Source organism: Wyeomyia smithii, chromosome 2 (assembly GCF_029784165.1).
Source record: "Wyeomyia smithii strain HCP4-BCI-WySm-NY-G18 chromosome 2, ASM2978416v1, whole genome shotgun sequence".
NCBI classification, from domain to species: Eukaryota; Metazoa; Arthropoda; class Insecta; order Diptera; family Culicidae; genus Wyeomyia; species Wyeomyia smithii.
Window position 1 is genome coordinate 78,122,806 of NC_073695.1, and position 16,760 is coordinate 78,139,565.

Here is a 16,760-nt window from a genome sequence, read left to right on the forward strand (position 1 = left end):
TGGTTACCTGAATAATTTTTATGATTTTCCTCTTTTACTCCTCGGTTTCTCCGGTTCAACAATCTTTTGCCACTAATTACCTTCTTTATAAAAAACTCGCACCTTTTTATCACTCGCTCGCCTGAATTCAAACATTTGGTTAACATAACTTTCATCGAGGCAAATACGTAATAAAGACGGTCGTAGATATCCAATACAATGACGAATATGACTAAGGTTTCTACAAAAAAATTTATGACATAGTAGAGTGGTAAGGGGCAAAAGTACGCACTTAATTGTTTTTGCAATAGAACTATTGCAAAAAATTATCATAAAATTCGGTTTTGTTTCCAAGCGGTACATGAACCTTTCGCCTTCAAAATGTATCACCAGAGTTTTTCGAATTTTGTTTGTAGCATGAGAATTTCACTTTTTAGAAAAAATACTCAGATGCGAACTTTTACCCAGCATGCGAGGCAAAAGTACGCAGTTTACGGGGCAAAAATTCGCACTGCATGAACTGTGTATTTATTACACTATGCCTAAAAAAGTTAATTGTTTTTCGCTGGTTTTGCACTGATTCTTTTTAGCTTCGTTAGAGCGGTGCCCCGAAATAATATTCTTACTTTCGGAAATTCGGTTTTCAGGGGATATGTTTTTGGTTTGGTTTTCTGGGGGTGTTTTGGTGTTATATCCCAAAAATGGCTCCTTCAGAAAAAAAATCCACTGGGGCTGCTAGAGGCCATAGAAACAAATTAATAAAATTTATTTTCGGAACCGGGGTGATACACAGAGACCCGAAGATGACTCCAGATGCCATATTAGATTCCAATAAAGCGACTTCCGGTTTCCGAAAAACAACTAAAAATGGTTGAATACCATCCAATACTGGTATTTTCAGACGTTATTTGTGAATTGAAGATGGTGACTTCCGGTCTGCGGTAAACAGTAAAAATTGAACAAATACCACCTCATATGAGTTATTTCGGAATCGAAAGAATGCCAAGAGACTTGAAAACGATCCCAGACTCCATCTTGGATTCCAAGATGGTGACTTTCGGTTTCCAGAACACAACCTAAAATGGTCGAATACCAATATAAGTATTTTAGGGATCGGGATGATGCGCAGACACCAGAAATAAACTCCAAACGCGATTTTTAAATTCAAGATGGTGACTTCCGGTTTCTGGAAAACATCCAAAATTGACCAAATACCATCGCATATGAGTATGATGCCAAGAAACCTGAATACGACACCAGACGAACCAGAAGTCACCATCTAGAATTTGAATATGGCGTCTGAAGTCGACTTCCGGTCTCAGTGCGTCATTTGATTTTATGATATACACATATTGGGGAATACTCGACCATTCTGGGTTGTTTCCTAGAAAACGGAAGTCGACATCTTGGGATCCGAAATGGCATCTGGGGTCATTTAATGGTCTCAGAGCATCATCCCGATTCCGAAAATACTCATATTACCTAGTATTTGGTCCCATTTTGTTGTTCTCCAGAAACCGGAAGTCGCCTTTTGGAATCAAAAATGGTGTCTGGGGTCGTTATCCAGTCTCTGGACATCATCTCGATTACGGAATTTCACATATTGGAGGGTATTCGACCATCTTAGAATGCTTTCTAGAAACCGTTAGGAATCATTGGTTTTATCGAAATAACAATATCCTCGATTTTTGGATTCTGTACATCACCACTATTCTGAAAATATCCATATTGTTTTCAGCTGTTTTTCTGTCATCAATCTGATTTTGGAAATACCCATATTGGGTGGTATTCAGTTATTTTGGTTGTTTTCCAGAAACTGAAAGTGGTCATATTTGATTCAAAAATGGTGTCCAGGGTCAATACTTGGCTTCTATGCATCATCTCGATTGCGGAAATATTCTTATCGAGTAGGATTCGGTCATTTTCGGTTGTTTACTAGAAGTTGCCAACTTACTATTCAAAATGGTGTCTGAGGTCAATTTTTTGCTCCTTGCATCATTTTGGTTTTGAAAATACTCATTTTGGGTGGTATTTGGTCACTTTAGGCTGTTTTTCAGAAACCGGAAGTCACAGTCTTGGATTTCAGAATGGCATTTGGATACAATTTCTGGCCCCCGTGCGTCATTCTGATTTAAGAAACATTCATATTGAATAGTATTTGGTCATTTTTGGCCGTTTTACAGACACCGGACACCGGCTCTCCCAGCTGGTCTCAAGGTACGATGCTGGCCTAACAAGCCAGTCGTCGTATGTTCGAGTCCCTGCTTGGAAGAGACTGTTAGTGTCAATAGGATCGTAGCGCTAGCCCCGCAATTGTCCTGTGCACCTAACATTCAACTGCGAAGTCTGTGTATAGTAAAACAGAAGGTCGAATTCCGATACGGAATGTAGCACCAAGGCTTTGCTTTACAAACAACGGATTTCGCCATCTTTAAACTCAAAATGGTGTCTGAGGTCAATTTCTAGCTCCTTGCATCCTTCTGGTTCCGGAGATATTCATATTGGGTGGTATTTGGTCGCTTCAGGTTGTTTTCCAGAAACCGAAAGTCGCCATCTTTAAATTCAAAATTGTGTCTGTGATCGATTTTTAGCTTCTGTGCACTATTCTGGTTCCGGAGATACTCATACTGAATGGGAATCCTTCATTTTTGATTTTTTTTTCAGAAATCGGAAGTTGCCATCTTACAATTTCAAATGTTGTCTGAGGACGATTTGTGGCTTCAAAGCATGATTACGACTTCGGGAATACTCATACAGGGTGGCATTTGGCCACTATCCGCTGTTTCCAGAAACCGAAAGTCGCATTCTTGGATTTCACAATGGCATTTGGAGACATTTTCTGGCCTCTGGGCGTCATTCTGATTCCGGAAATACCCATATAAAAAACTAGAAGTTTTCATCTTAAATTTAAATATGGCGTCTGGAGTCGAGTTTTGGCTCTTGTGCATCGACCTGATCATTTTAGGTTGTTTTCCGGAAAACCTGGTAGAAATATCTGTTTAATTCGTATGGGAGACCTCCCCCCTTTCAGAGTACGGAGGAATATCAAACCACCATAGAAATTTGTGTTTGATATGTATAAGAGTTTTCTCATCCAGAAGTTGGAGTCAAACCATCATGAAAATTTTTCTTGCTCTCAAAAACCTCAACATATCAAATTTGGTTCCATTTACTTGATTTTTTCTCGACATGTGCAGAAAATTGTGTTTCATTTGTAGGAAACTTCTCCTTCCAGAAAAATGAGGGGTGTCAAACTATTATGGACATATTTGTTACCCCTAAAAACATTCACCTACCAAATTTGGTAGTATTTGCTTGATTGGTTCTCAGGCTGTGCGAAATTTGTGTTTAATTTGTATGGAACCCCTCCTTTCCAGAAGAGGGAGCCAAATTTGCTCCCATTTACTTGGTCAGTTATCGAGATGTGCAGAAATTGGTGTTTCATTTGTATGGAACCCCTCCCTTCCAGAAGAGGGTATCTATATCTAGTAGAAAATTTTCCCAGCTTTTGAATGAAACCTATAGAATTTCTCTAATTGGTATACACTTAAAGTTAGACTCGCTTTATTGAAAATGTTTAAACAACTCCGAATAGACTAAAAACAATACCGCACGCTAGCCTGGGGGCTAATGCGGTCTCGATCAACTAGACTAGTTGAGAGAATTCGTTATCGATATTATTTTCGGCACATTTTGCATGTTGTAGAATAAGTACAACGATACACCGTGCCCCAGTGCTGAATCGAGAAAATTTCCAGCTCGAAAAGTTCCACGACCAGATCGAGTATCGAACCCGATATCACAACCGTGTGAGAGAGCTAACCGACCGACATCGCTAACCACAGAACCACGGGGACCACGAATAGACTAACGTTGGAAAATTTGCGTAGAAGAGCTAAATTAATCATAATTAGATCTCTATCAGCCCCAGCACAAGGAACCAATCACCCTGGATAATCAAACATTCATCGATGTTTGAAGTGTTGAAAATAACTACAAAACATTTAGGGTGTCAAACGTCTTCGGCAGTGATTTTCTGCAGCAGTCTTATGACAAAACCTACCGAAGAAAACCACTACTGAAGACGTTCGATACCCTACCAGTAATATAGCATTGTGTTTAATATTTGCAAAATGATTGCTGAACTAGAAAAAGAATTTAATAATTTTGTAAAACGCCAAAAATGGCTTTTACCGCTTTCCACAATTTCAACTGTTATTTTTTTCATTATTAATTTTTGCTGCATGTTGCAGTTTTAAATTAGTTTAGAAAAGTGTGACTGCAACTGATCTAAATAGACACGCGTACCCAAATGAAGCCAAATATGAGGGTGTGAATATTATGTTGTTGCTTTTTACTAACAGTTGAACATATGAATCAACAGATGTCGACAATAGCAGTTTCGATTGTTGTGTCAAAAATATGTTTATAAATATGACGATATCAATTATATATTGCGTATCGGTCAAAGAATAAAAGATAAATGCTCACAATAATCGGATCCACATTCGTAACTAATCAATTTCATAATGATCCTGCTCCTAGTTCAAAAGTTACGCAAAGGAATGTAAATCTGTTTAGCGAGCACATATTTTTTCCGTGTGAGAAATGCCAAACTACCTTCTTGTGTATAAACAACTTGTACTTCAATCTCTTGCCCCGGCAAGTGACGCAATGTGTAGTAAACAAGTGGAAAACTGATAGCGGCATTTTCCGGCTCAAAGCACCAAGTCCCCATCATACAATGTCTGTCGGCGCTCGGGTCGGGCTTCTGGTAATGCATATTTTCCTCGTTCACGCCGGTGGCTTTGTATTACCCACATTCCGAATCGGCTTTTCGAAGCTTTCATGTTTCACTTTGCCCCTTCTCCGAGCAACGACGACTTACGATCTGTGATCGAGATAATCTCCACCATGTCGGCAAACCGACCGGAAAAAGGGTGAAAATGAGGCCTTTTACATTGTAGGCATCAGTGTGCGGTTGGTCGCTTGCGTCCACCTTCCTTGCCAACGTACCTCACTATCTATCGACAATTAAGAGGATGAAAAACAGAGTTGCTGTTGAAATAATCAACCGTTTCATACGACCATCACGCGGGTGCAGCTCAGCCGTTTAATGAGCCTCCGAAAGTGTGCGTTCAATTTCGGGAGCTTCCGGCGTTTAAAGCATAATAAATGCGGCCGTTTGATGAGCGTAAAATGTTTGCAGGTTTCTTGGAAACTACACAGAAAATAAACCGACCAGATATACCGGAAGCTACGCGATCAATGACAGCTTAAATTTATTGCTAGCGATTTGACTAAAACAAATAACATTAAGAGATGGCTAGGATTGGTTTCGCGCTGTTCCGCAATTACTTAATGTTCGCCTGATTTTTTTACCGTTATCTGTGAAAATAGTTATTCAAATTTTTTTCTAACGCTGTACATTTGCACCAACATTGCACCTGCAGCGGTGTAATAAAACAGGTTCATTACTCGCAGGTAATCGAGGCACAGAATCTTCACCTACTGTTTCTGGAGTGCTGCTCATTAGGATTAACGTCTAGCCAAGCCCACATCCATGAGAAAGGATCGTCGCAGGCGGTAGCAAATTTAATAACCCTCTGCCTGGTTACCCTAGAAGCGCGCTATACTCTAGGGAAAACAAAAGAGTCATATTTGCTTCTAATTGCCCATTGAAGCCTCAGGTAAAATATGACAAACTAGAGAACAGCATCATTCAATCACAGCGGTAAACTTATTGGCAAAAAAATATCAACGGAACATGGGTTGGAAATCCCCAACGGTTTATCAATGTAGAGAGAGGTAGAAGCACGCTTTGCTGCCTTGCTAGGGACACCAGGCAGCGTACGGCGGGAGTAACAGGAAGAAGTTGTTTCTACAACCATTGTTGGGAATCGACGTTTGACACATCCGTCGTTTGTGAGATATCCTAGAATGCTTGAAGCGCTAACGAAATTTATTTTTCTTGTCAACATGGAGGTAGCGGAAGTATAAATAATGGTTGACCGTTTAAAAATAAATTCTTTGCAGATTTATATAATTTTAACTTGATACGGTGAAAGGGTTGTATATAAGATTATACACATTATAAATATACATATGTTTGATCTGAGAATAAATAAAAATGAATAATACCGAGAAGAAAAATGCGGAATATTTTAAATAAAAATGTGCTTACAAGTTATCACGTTTGTAACTTGCATCCAAATGAATGTTAAAAAATGACACTTCTTAATTGTTATTTGGGTTGCCTTTTGAGGACACTCTCACTGGCACTGGACTTGTTTGTTGCTAAATTTTTAACATTGTTGAAGTGAAAAATAACTTCTAAATTATTCCTCAAAATAAAAATATGCTGAAATCTACATTTTTTTTATTTTCTCAAAATATATGTAACTCTGTATTATAGTTCTCTATTGCATTACACTTCTGATAACTTAAAAAAAAATTTACTATTTTGGATGACATTTCTTTCCTCATTGTATAGTATATTTTACCGTCTAACTTTTCAAATAATTGTTAAATATTCAAGAAAATTACAAGAACGCTTCAAATTAACAAGAAATTGATTCAGATTTGAATCCGTTGATGTGTTCTGGTTTTGCGACCGTCAAAATCATCTTTCACATCTTCACAGTGTTAAAATTACACTGGTCGACAAAAGCGAGAAAAAAAATCCCCTAAAAAAATTATGTGAATTTTGGTGGCCCTAGTAAATGCAAAGTGCGTCCAAAGGCCGCAAAGTAATTTGCGTCGCTTTTTTGCCTACGGGAAAATTCATTAAAATCTTTGAAAAAGTTCTCTTTTCTTCCTTTTTTTAAATGTTAGTCTAAGATAAATTTTCGAAAAAAGTATGCAAAATTGTTCATTAGGGCCTACAAAGTTTAATCGAATTCTGAAAGGGTACTGCCAGCCTCTCAGTCGAGTTGGCGCGAAAAACGCATGAATTTATGCTAGTTAGGTTTAAACCCATTCAAAAATATTATTAAACCGCACGTTACTTTAGATGTACTGATAAGCCCTTGAAAAGAAACCAAAATGCTGTGTTGTTTTTAAATTTCATATGCAAGATTCTGCCAAATTCAATGTACTATATTACTCTACGGATTTACATTAAGTGACGGATTCAGTTACCTATTGCTTTCAACAATTCGTTTTGCTGAACGATGTTGCAGACATGCTACGTTGTAAGCAAGTATCCGATTCCACATGAAAATATGTTGTTGAATGCTATGAATAACTCCTAGCTTAGGGGTATTTTGAAGAAGAACTTTTTTTTGGTTACCAAAACAGTGACAAAAAGTCATCGGGAAAAACTGAGAAAAACTGTTTTCATTTTTTTGTAAAAGTAACTAATAATAGATGATAATAATTTAAAAAATCCTTTGGTAACACTTTAAAATATATAACTAGCTTACACCCTAATAATTTCTCATATAGAAAAAAATAGATTTTTCTCTCAGATTCACTAGGTAAAGCAATCAATGTGGTTAAATTTAGGGTTGGGTTTTTTATGGCGTCATAGGCGCCACGCTCACGTTTGGTGTAAATTTATTGAAGGATATAAAGACAACCAAACGCATTCTCTTTTTTTTTCCTTTGATATACCATTACTTTGAATCTGTTCGTATCTTCCTCTGCTTCATGCGTAACGCTTACAGCGGAGGCCCTCCGAAGAATATGATTCTATGGTGGGACGGTTTCTGTTTCTTTATGTCGGGAATTTCCGGAAATGTCGGCTTTTCGAATGGCTGAGGTATTATGGAACATGAGGTAATTGCTACCGAGATCAGATAAGTTAAGAGTTGAGTCAATTGGCTCGAGATCTGTCACCCGGTGACAAGAACGTAAAGTTAGAGGGATAGCCACCGGGCATTAAAAAAAAAACAAACCGTTTCCGCTTCGAAAGATCTGGTGCTACATGTTCCCCACAGAATCTAGTAATTTGGTAGTTCGTGTTCTATACTGTACATAAATATGAATAAAATGCTTTCCGGTTTAATTTTATTATCAAACAAAGGAAGGTGCTTCAGGATATAAAACCTCAACCTTAATAAAACCTCAATCAAATTTATACTTTCAGCTTATTTCTGTTCTTCAACTGCTTTGTTGTCAAGCTCTCTCAAATCAACATCGTCAGTAATCATTAAATCGTAATTATCAATTTTTAAAATCCTAGATAATTAGCTAAACCATCGAACGATAAATTTTAACCGCGTTCGAGTTCGAGTATATAGATATATACATATATAGTTCGTTTTTTTGTTGTTTGTCTTCTCGCCAGCTAGTCGCTCATTAGCGGCCACCATATTTTTTCTTTTCAATTTTTTGTTTTCCAGAGTGGAAAAATATATTAGTCACCATGTAGTACGACAAACAGCAGGTATAGTGGCCGCCGATAGACGAAAATTCGTTCTCTCACCATTTTATGATGTGTGAGGTCCAAAATTTATTCCGTCGTGAAATCGGCTCCGTCGAAACACGCACTAATTAATTAAAAGTAAGAAAGACATCGAAAATCTAATTTCCATGTGACTGTATTAAAACGCACTAATTAGTAATAGGGAACAAATTTCTTATTGCTTATGATGTAAAGCAAAACCTAAGTCTTCGTTCGCACAGAAATATATAAAAAACGTACGCCGTCGTGATATTTTATTTTAGTACACCCATCACCATGATAGAAATGCCCCTCAGCAAAAACTACGACGCCAAGCGGCGCGAAATTTGTTTTCACCTAGGCGAGAGTTTGTTTTGAAGCGGCTTAGCTTTAACCACTTCTACGTCAGCATAATTTATTGAAATCATCTATTTCTTAAGAAACGTTCGGGTAGATTTTTGCGCTTGCCTCACTCATGCAACCTCGTGTTTAAAAATTGAATCGCTGCTAATATTTTTAGTCTTAAGCGAAAAAATGAAAATGCTTTAAGTACAACTGTTTATAGGACTTTAAGTTAAAATTACTATCTAAGTACATAACTATACCCTTTGAACTCGTTAAGCGTTACAAATACCAGGACGAATTATTCACCGAGCGCTTAATCCGCCTTCACCATCTGCTCGTAATCGCTATCGCTGCTTTGCGTTGGGCTGCGTTGGTTTGTCAGTTCGACCGAGCGGATCGTCGCAAATTGCCGATGCTGGTGGTTCGATTATTGCTTTATAGCGATACCTACGTCGTTGATTTTAACGGTAATTTGTTTGCTTCTCTTCACCAGCTGCACTGCCGCAGCGCTAATGGGAAATGTGTTAACTGTCACACCTTCGCCTTTTAATAGCCGATGGCCATGAACAAAATTCACAGATATTTTACGATTACCGTCCAGAATGAAATATTTATGAATGCTACTACAAAAGGTTTCTGTGATTGCATTCAAGTTAGAAATTTATTCAACTGAGTTGATTCATTGCAGCAAACAAATAACTGGACTTGACTTTGCTTGTTTCCGAAAAAAGAAGAACTCTTTTACGGCAGAAATAACATACTTCAGGTAACGTTGATGAGAATTAGAGGAAGGCTGCTATCAGATATATAAATCAATTAAACCGGGTAATGGATTGAGTTGTGAAAAAACTAGTGCTGCTTTAAACTGCAACGCGGACGTAACATTCCCAGACTCAACATCAGCTTTGAACTGTGAATAAAAGAATATATCTTAAGGGTGCATTTTACTGCTTATTATTTCAGTGATTGACATGCAATTGAGCATCGTCTCTGAAGAAAAAATTTTTTCTAAAAAAAGCAGACAACGTAATAAAAGCGTAGAAAAGCTTAAACAGGCACCACCCAACCCACACACACAGTGAATGACCACGTACGACTTCTGATAATCTCAACGAGGTTATTTCAGTGATACACTCTTGTGAATGTAATAAATTAAGATACAGTTTATTATTTTACCGTTAGACACAGCATACCAACATTACTTTTCAATCTTTTTTAATCATACAGCAAGCCTAGCTAGTTCTAAGGCCATCGTTTACAGTTGATGTTTAGTAACATAATCATAAAAATCGTAAAATTAATTATATTTGATTGCGAATATCAAGTATCACTTTATGGAGTCAGTGCCAAATGCTAATGGATAACGTGACCCATTATGGCTGTACGAAGCCGTAGGCACTGCGAAAACAAGCCCCCTATGTTGAATGCTCAATCTTGAACCTAACGCTATAAAATGATACCAATATAAACCTATTATTCGTGAATTTATCATTTGTAACTTTTTCTACACAGTTAACTTTATTTTCAGTGTTATAATTTTTTTTCTGTGAAACAGTTCAGTAATAGTGATCTCGGATCATAAGGACGGTAAATTTTTAACAGATATAGTCGATAGATCTCATGTTGAGTGAATAGCAATTCTGGTGAGTTAGATGGAACAGCAAAGTTTTTAAGCGCGCACAAAATTGATTCGGGCTGCGACAAAAATATCGCCGAAGGAGTTGATAATACGCTAGAGGATTGGAATATTTCGAGCAAGATTGTGGAGCTGTTTTCTTTTAAGTGATTTGTTCGGTCGAAAACTAATTAATCATACTTATCATCATATTATATTATCATCATATCATATCATCATGGGCGCAACTAAGAGAAATTTCTAGGGGGGGCTAGTTTTCATACATTTCATTTTAAAAAAAGCGAAAAAAGAGTTAAAAGCGCTTATTTAAAAACGCATAAAATAGTGTCGTAACAGTAGAAGAAACTACTTCAATCGGGATTGAATCTCCGAAGATATATTGAATATCTTGGCCACAGCGTCAACGCCAACCTCTTTTAGCAACACTGATTCGATGTTGAGGAGAGATATTTTTGGTAAACGGCTGGGCAGTGCGTACCAGCAGTACACCCGTATTAGCTGGCATAAATAGACCCTAGTGCGGTCCAAGATTTCGATCTACGATCTAAAGCCTTGCGTTGGTGTGCGTGAGACTATGTGCGATGTAAACATAATGCTGTCAAAATACTTTTTTCGTGTATCCGTATTGGCCCTGACGACTTTGTTGATATTGGTTTGGTTTTTACTTGCGAAAGCGAAGGAGGGAAATATTTTTGCTTTTGTTTTTATACATAAATTGCCAATTGCATATGAGAATTCGCGTAGGTGCGAACAGCCTTAAAAATCTCTTTTACTTGTATCAGGGCCAATATTTTTCAACTACGTCGATGACAAAATTCGCCACCCGATTCCTGCTTGTTCTCGATGGCTTACTGAAAATTGTGTTTATAGCACTAACTCGAAATCGGAATCCAAATCTAAATCCGATTCCAATAATTCCATAACAAACACATTTGCTGCAGCAATTATTTCTCGTTTTTTTTTTATTCTCGCTTATTTTCCGTCGGTCTAGTTCCGCCACTGTTGTGGCCAATCACCGACGCCCAGGGAGGCGACTCCACACCCAGGACCCTAACTCACGACCCGTTTATTAACGGACCGGCGCCAACGGCTTTACTTCCTCATACGATGGAAGGCGTGATCCCAGAGATTTTTCGCCTCAGAAAATCTCCCGATGTCGGCTAGGATTGAATCTAGACCAGTTGAGTTGGTTGTGAGTGGATCACGCCACCTCACAACCATCGACACCTATGTCGGCGGTGGGATTCGAACCCAGGCGTCGAGCGTGGTTGGCGAAGACGTTACCAACCACACTAGGCCCCCGCTCAATTATTTCTCGATTGCATTTCATGATTTCACTGCACAGAGCGACGGATCACATTTTTCTTTTGTTTTCAGGGTCACCCGCGTGTTTTGACCGTTTCGACAGATACGCTGTAATAGTATTGGTGAACCCACTCGCAAAACTGACAAAAGTTACAGTGCGAACCTGTCTGTTTTGCAGGTGCTTCCAGGTCAATTCTGGTTTAAACTCAAGCGAATAAAGAAGGGTTTTGACAGCAGTTCGGACGACTCCAGGTCAAAATGGGGTGAGCTGGTGGAATAACGAAATTCGCTATAAGCATCGCAGCCCTAGTAATGCAGCATGCTGAAATAAACATACTACGAACAATCAAGAATTGAAAACGAACCGGAATAACCAGCATTGGTCTAGCCGACGAAAAAAGGACGACGATCAGAAGCTTGGTACATGTTACAGTAGATTGCTCAACGCCCGGGTGCCGACCGGATTCTGATGGATCAGCTAGAACCCGCCACTTAGACATCGTTGCGTTCCAGGAGTTTTGCCGGAAAGGAGAGAAGGTACGGCGGATTTGTGGCCGCAGGGCACAGTACTACCAAAGCGGCGGTGAAACCAATTAGCTGGGTACTGGCCTTACAGTGCTGTGCAGAATGCAAAGTCGTGAGATCAAGTGGCAGGCGTTCAGCGACAGGTTGTGTTTGTTGAGAATAAAAGGCCGGTTCTACAATTACACCATCATCAATGTCCACTGCCCTCGCGAAGGACGACCCGATATAGAGAAAGAAACGTTCTATGCACAGCTGGGGAAACTCTACGATAGCTGCTCGCGTAGAGACATCAAGATCGTCATTGGGGACTAAACACTCAGATCGGTAGGGAAGACATATATGAGCCGTTGAGAGCAAAAGTGGTACATGTGCCATTAAGTAAATTTTTCAGGAGACGCGATAAACGAAAACACTCAAATAGTAAATTATTTTCAACAATTTTTCCCAACATAACTGCACTAAATCATTGCTGGAAAGGTTTCAAAAGACGGTGCATGAAAGCATAACGAGTTCTGGTTGAGAAACTTACACAAACTTTAATGGAAAAACATGTACCACTTTTGTTCTATGGGAAAAACAATGACAACCAGAAAACGGTAAGAGCAAAAGTGGTACATGTCCAGTAGGGTGGGGCTTATTTTCAAAAATGTTTGCGGGACCTGTTTTCCCAGGCAAAAAGACCTCCTTTGGGTTCAATAAGCAACACATAAAAAATTGGTTGAATTTCATTAAGGTCTAGAGGTGGCGCAGAGGACCTAAAGGTCAAATTTTAAACGAAAGCAATTTCAAAACAAAACATATGCCTATATAGGTAAACAGGTGATTTTGTGACTCTTTAGGGCGTAAATTTCGTCCGTTTTGCGTAATGTTCAACCGTTTTTGAGATATTCGCAATTTCAGGGTACACTATTGCAATCTCGGTGTATGTGATTATAAGGAAATGCACAACGTGCCTGTATAAGTTAACACGCCATGTTCTCGAATATATTCTTGCAATAGACATCATTGTTCCTCCGAAAAGAGTGTAAAAGAGAAAGAAAAAGAATAGGAAAAGCGAATTAAATACAAGCAATACAAGCATTTGACTTTTCTTAGTTTCTCTTTTCCATTCTCTTTCTTTCTCTTTTGCACTCTTTTCGGAGGAACAATGATATCTATTGCGAGAATATATTCGAGAACATGACGTGTTAACTTATACAGGTACCTTGTACATTTCCTTATAATCACTTAGCCCGAGATTGCTAGAGTGTACACTGAAATTTCGAATATCTCAAAAACGGTTGAATTTAACGCAAAACGGACGAAATTTACGCCCTAAAGGGTCACAAAATTACCTGTTTACTTATATAGGCATATGTTTTGTTTTGAAATTGCTTTCGTTTAAAATTTGACCTTTAGGCCCTCTGCGCCACCTCTAGACCTTAATGAAATTCAACCAATTTTTTATATGTTGCTTATTGAACCCCAAGGAGGTCTTTTTGCCTGGGAAAACAGGTCCCGCGAACATTTTTGAAAATAAGCCCCACCTAGGGTGGTTTACCGGTAAAACAAAAACCGGTAAAACCAATATTTTTCCACTACCGAAATACCGGTATTGGAGAGGCGAAAAAAACGGTATTTTCGGTGTTTTTCTTTAAATTAAAAAAAAAACTTGTCACAAAATTCTTAAATCATTGTAAGACTAATGAACGCTACCCACTTAGGTAAGCGTTACAAATCACTTGACGTGGTATATAATAAATACATTTTGATAGAAGCACCATTGAACCCTTACCCCCCTTTACCCTTACCAATTTATCAATTCTTGTTATCTTTTTGCTTGTTCTGCATGGATTCAGACGATGTGTTTATGTGTATCGATAATTTGTCAAAAAACTTCATATCAATAAAGTAAAACATTTATTCTTTCAATAGAACAGCTAATCTCCTTACACACTCATACTCACAGGGGCAACTCGTGGGTTTTGAACCTACCAGATTAACTACAAATTATGAAAATCAAACTAGGTAAAAATCACAATCATGTCAGCGAAAAAACGCAACTCATTATTCATTTTGTGCGATTTAAAAGTAAAACTAAAAAAATTATAAATAAATATAAATTTGGATTAGAATTTTTTTTACAACAAAGTGTTTATAGGACGAAATAATCAACCAATTACGAATTTCATCCTGTAAATTACTGTTCCTTGAAAAAGTGAAATTTAAATAGCTGTAGAATGGTCTCGTCGGCTTCGTCGCCCCTACCGCAGCGGGCTTTTATTAGCAACTAGCTGAATGTTCCCGGATTTGCTCGTGTTAAAATTTCGGCTTTTTCTATAATTTTATATATTTTTATATATTTTTGACCAACCTCTCATTTCAAATATTTTTTTTTCTATTTCAGTTACAAACTTGTTCATATGCCACATTTTTCGTTCCTACATCAGGAGCTCAAATTATTAAAATAATTATAATAATAAATAATTTGGACGAACTGTTTAAGAAGCATCGTACAGAATAAAGAAGTATTTACCTTCAATTCCTTCGGATTCGTAAAAAGTAAATTTTGGTCTGATCGTCATTTCTTTTTATTTTTTTTTCTTCATTCATATACTCTTCTCAACAGTTTTAAATGTTTTTCTGAGAATTTTAAAGTTATTCACTAATTTGAAACTAAGTTTTGCGATGTGAATTAAAATTGAAATGAAAATCTGCATGTTTTTTTTGTTAACATGGGTTTCGAAATTATGTTCTTCGTAATCATATCACTAGATTCATTCATTGAAGTTTTTCAAACACTGTTAAATTTATCCAGAGTTGTATGTGGAACTTATAACACAAGACAAAATCATCAAAACAATAGTCGCAGAGGTCCAAATCTTACAAAAAAAACTGGACCGTAATGAAGCATAGGTACTCATAAATGCAAAAACATAATTATGCAGCGACACGTCCATACATAGATGAATACTGAATCGCTAAACAAAAAATTTATTTTAAATCCAAATTTGTGTAGGTAATGTCTTCGGCACTGGTTCACTTCGGCAGGTTTTTGCATAAGACTGTGCAGAAAACCGGCCACCCTAGTTCTTTAATTATTTATCAGTTATATTTTATTTATTTTTATTGAGAGAATGACTTGCGTTTTTTCGCGGACAATCATCATTACTTCCCCAAACTATGATTTTAGGAATTTTATAGTTGGAAAAGTTCACACTTAAAATTTTTTGCCGAGTCACGGTAAATTATTGCCGAGAACGGCACCAATGAGTGCTCGGTTAAAGAAATAATGACAGCTGTCACATTTTATCGTGAATCTTGGTTCACCTAACTGAAATTTCGCCTCGGTAATATTTTGTGCCGAAACTACAGTTTGGTTGAATGAAAAAATGTGACAGCTGTCATTTTTTTTAACCGAGTACTCAGTGGTGTCGTTCTCGGCAATAAATTACCGAAACCCGGCAAAAACATTTATGTGTGTAGGTTCAAAGTCCACGAGTCACCCCTGGTTTGTATTAATTCGAAAAAAAAATACAGTTTTTTTACCGGTTTTACCGGTTTTTATATTTATGAATATCGAAATACCGGTTTTTCAAAAAGTCGGTAATACCGACCACCCTAGCCCCACCCTAATGTCCAGTCTAAGCATGAAGGATGCATTATAGCTCGCTAATCTTAAAACATAGAACATTCATGTCTTCAGCAGAGTTGTTCAAGTGATTGAGTATAGTACTCAATGATGATCTGTTTGTTAAGGAATTCTGTCACTTTGTGGCGCTAGTGTATATGTAACAGAAGACATTTTAAATAATCTAGATCGACTGGGGCAAATTCAAAGAAAAATACCCTGGTATCTTTAGAATTGCTATTTGGTCGATAATAACTACACGATGGACCCAGGTTAAACTTTCGGTAGACTACCGGTTGCCCTCCGGATCCAGAAATACCGTTGAAGAGGAAAACTGCAAATTATTTTGGTTATAACTCTGGTATAAGTTATCAGATCTCGGCTTTTCTTTGATATTATGGTATATTTTAGCATGTGATAGTTTCGAAAAAAAACACGGAAAATACTAGGACCTGTTCATTAAAGCAGACAGTGTATGTAGTTATAGGAGCGACAAATGAGTTAACTGAAAATATGATACAGCCTTGGAAAAATATACACCGTATCCAGATGGGACTAGGACCTGTTTTTCGAAATTAATCTCGTTTACGGTAACTCCGGATCTCTCGGAGGGCTGTCTGATGGTAAATTTGAGTAACGTTCTGTCATGAGATCATTTATTTTCGTCTGGTAGTGGTTTAGAAAAAAAGTGGGACTGTTCTTAAAAATTAATCTTTTTTATGGTAGTACCGGTGGTTCAAGTGGTGGCCATCTTGGAGCATATTTCGTTAAAAGATCATTTTCCATCTAGAATTGGTCTCGAAAAAAAAGAAACAGGAAGCTTTAGGAACACTTTTGAAAATTGACACGTTACGTTAGTTCCGGATCTTTCGGTGAAATCATTTTGTTTCTAGTCAGTCCCGCAGAAGCAGTTTCGAAAAAAGTAGGAAGCTCTAGGATCACTTTAGAAAATTGACCTCAATTACGGTATTTCT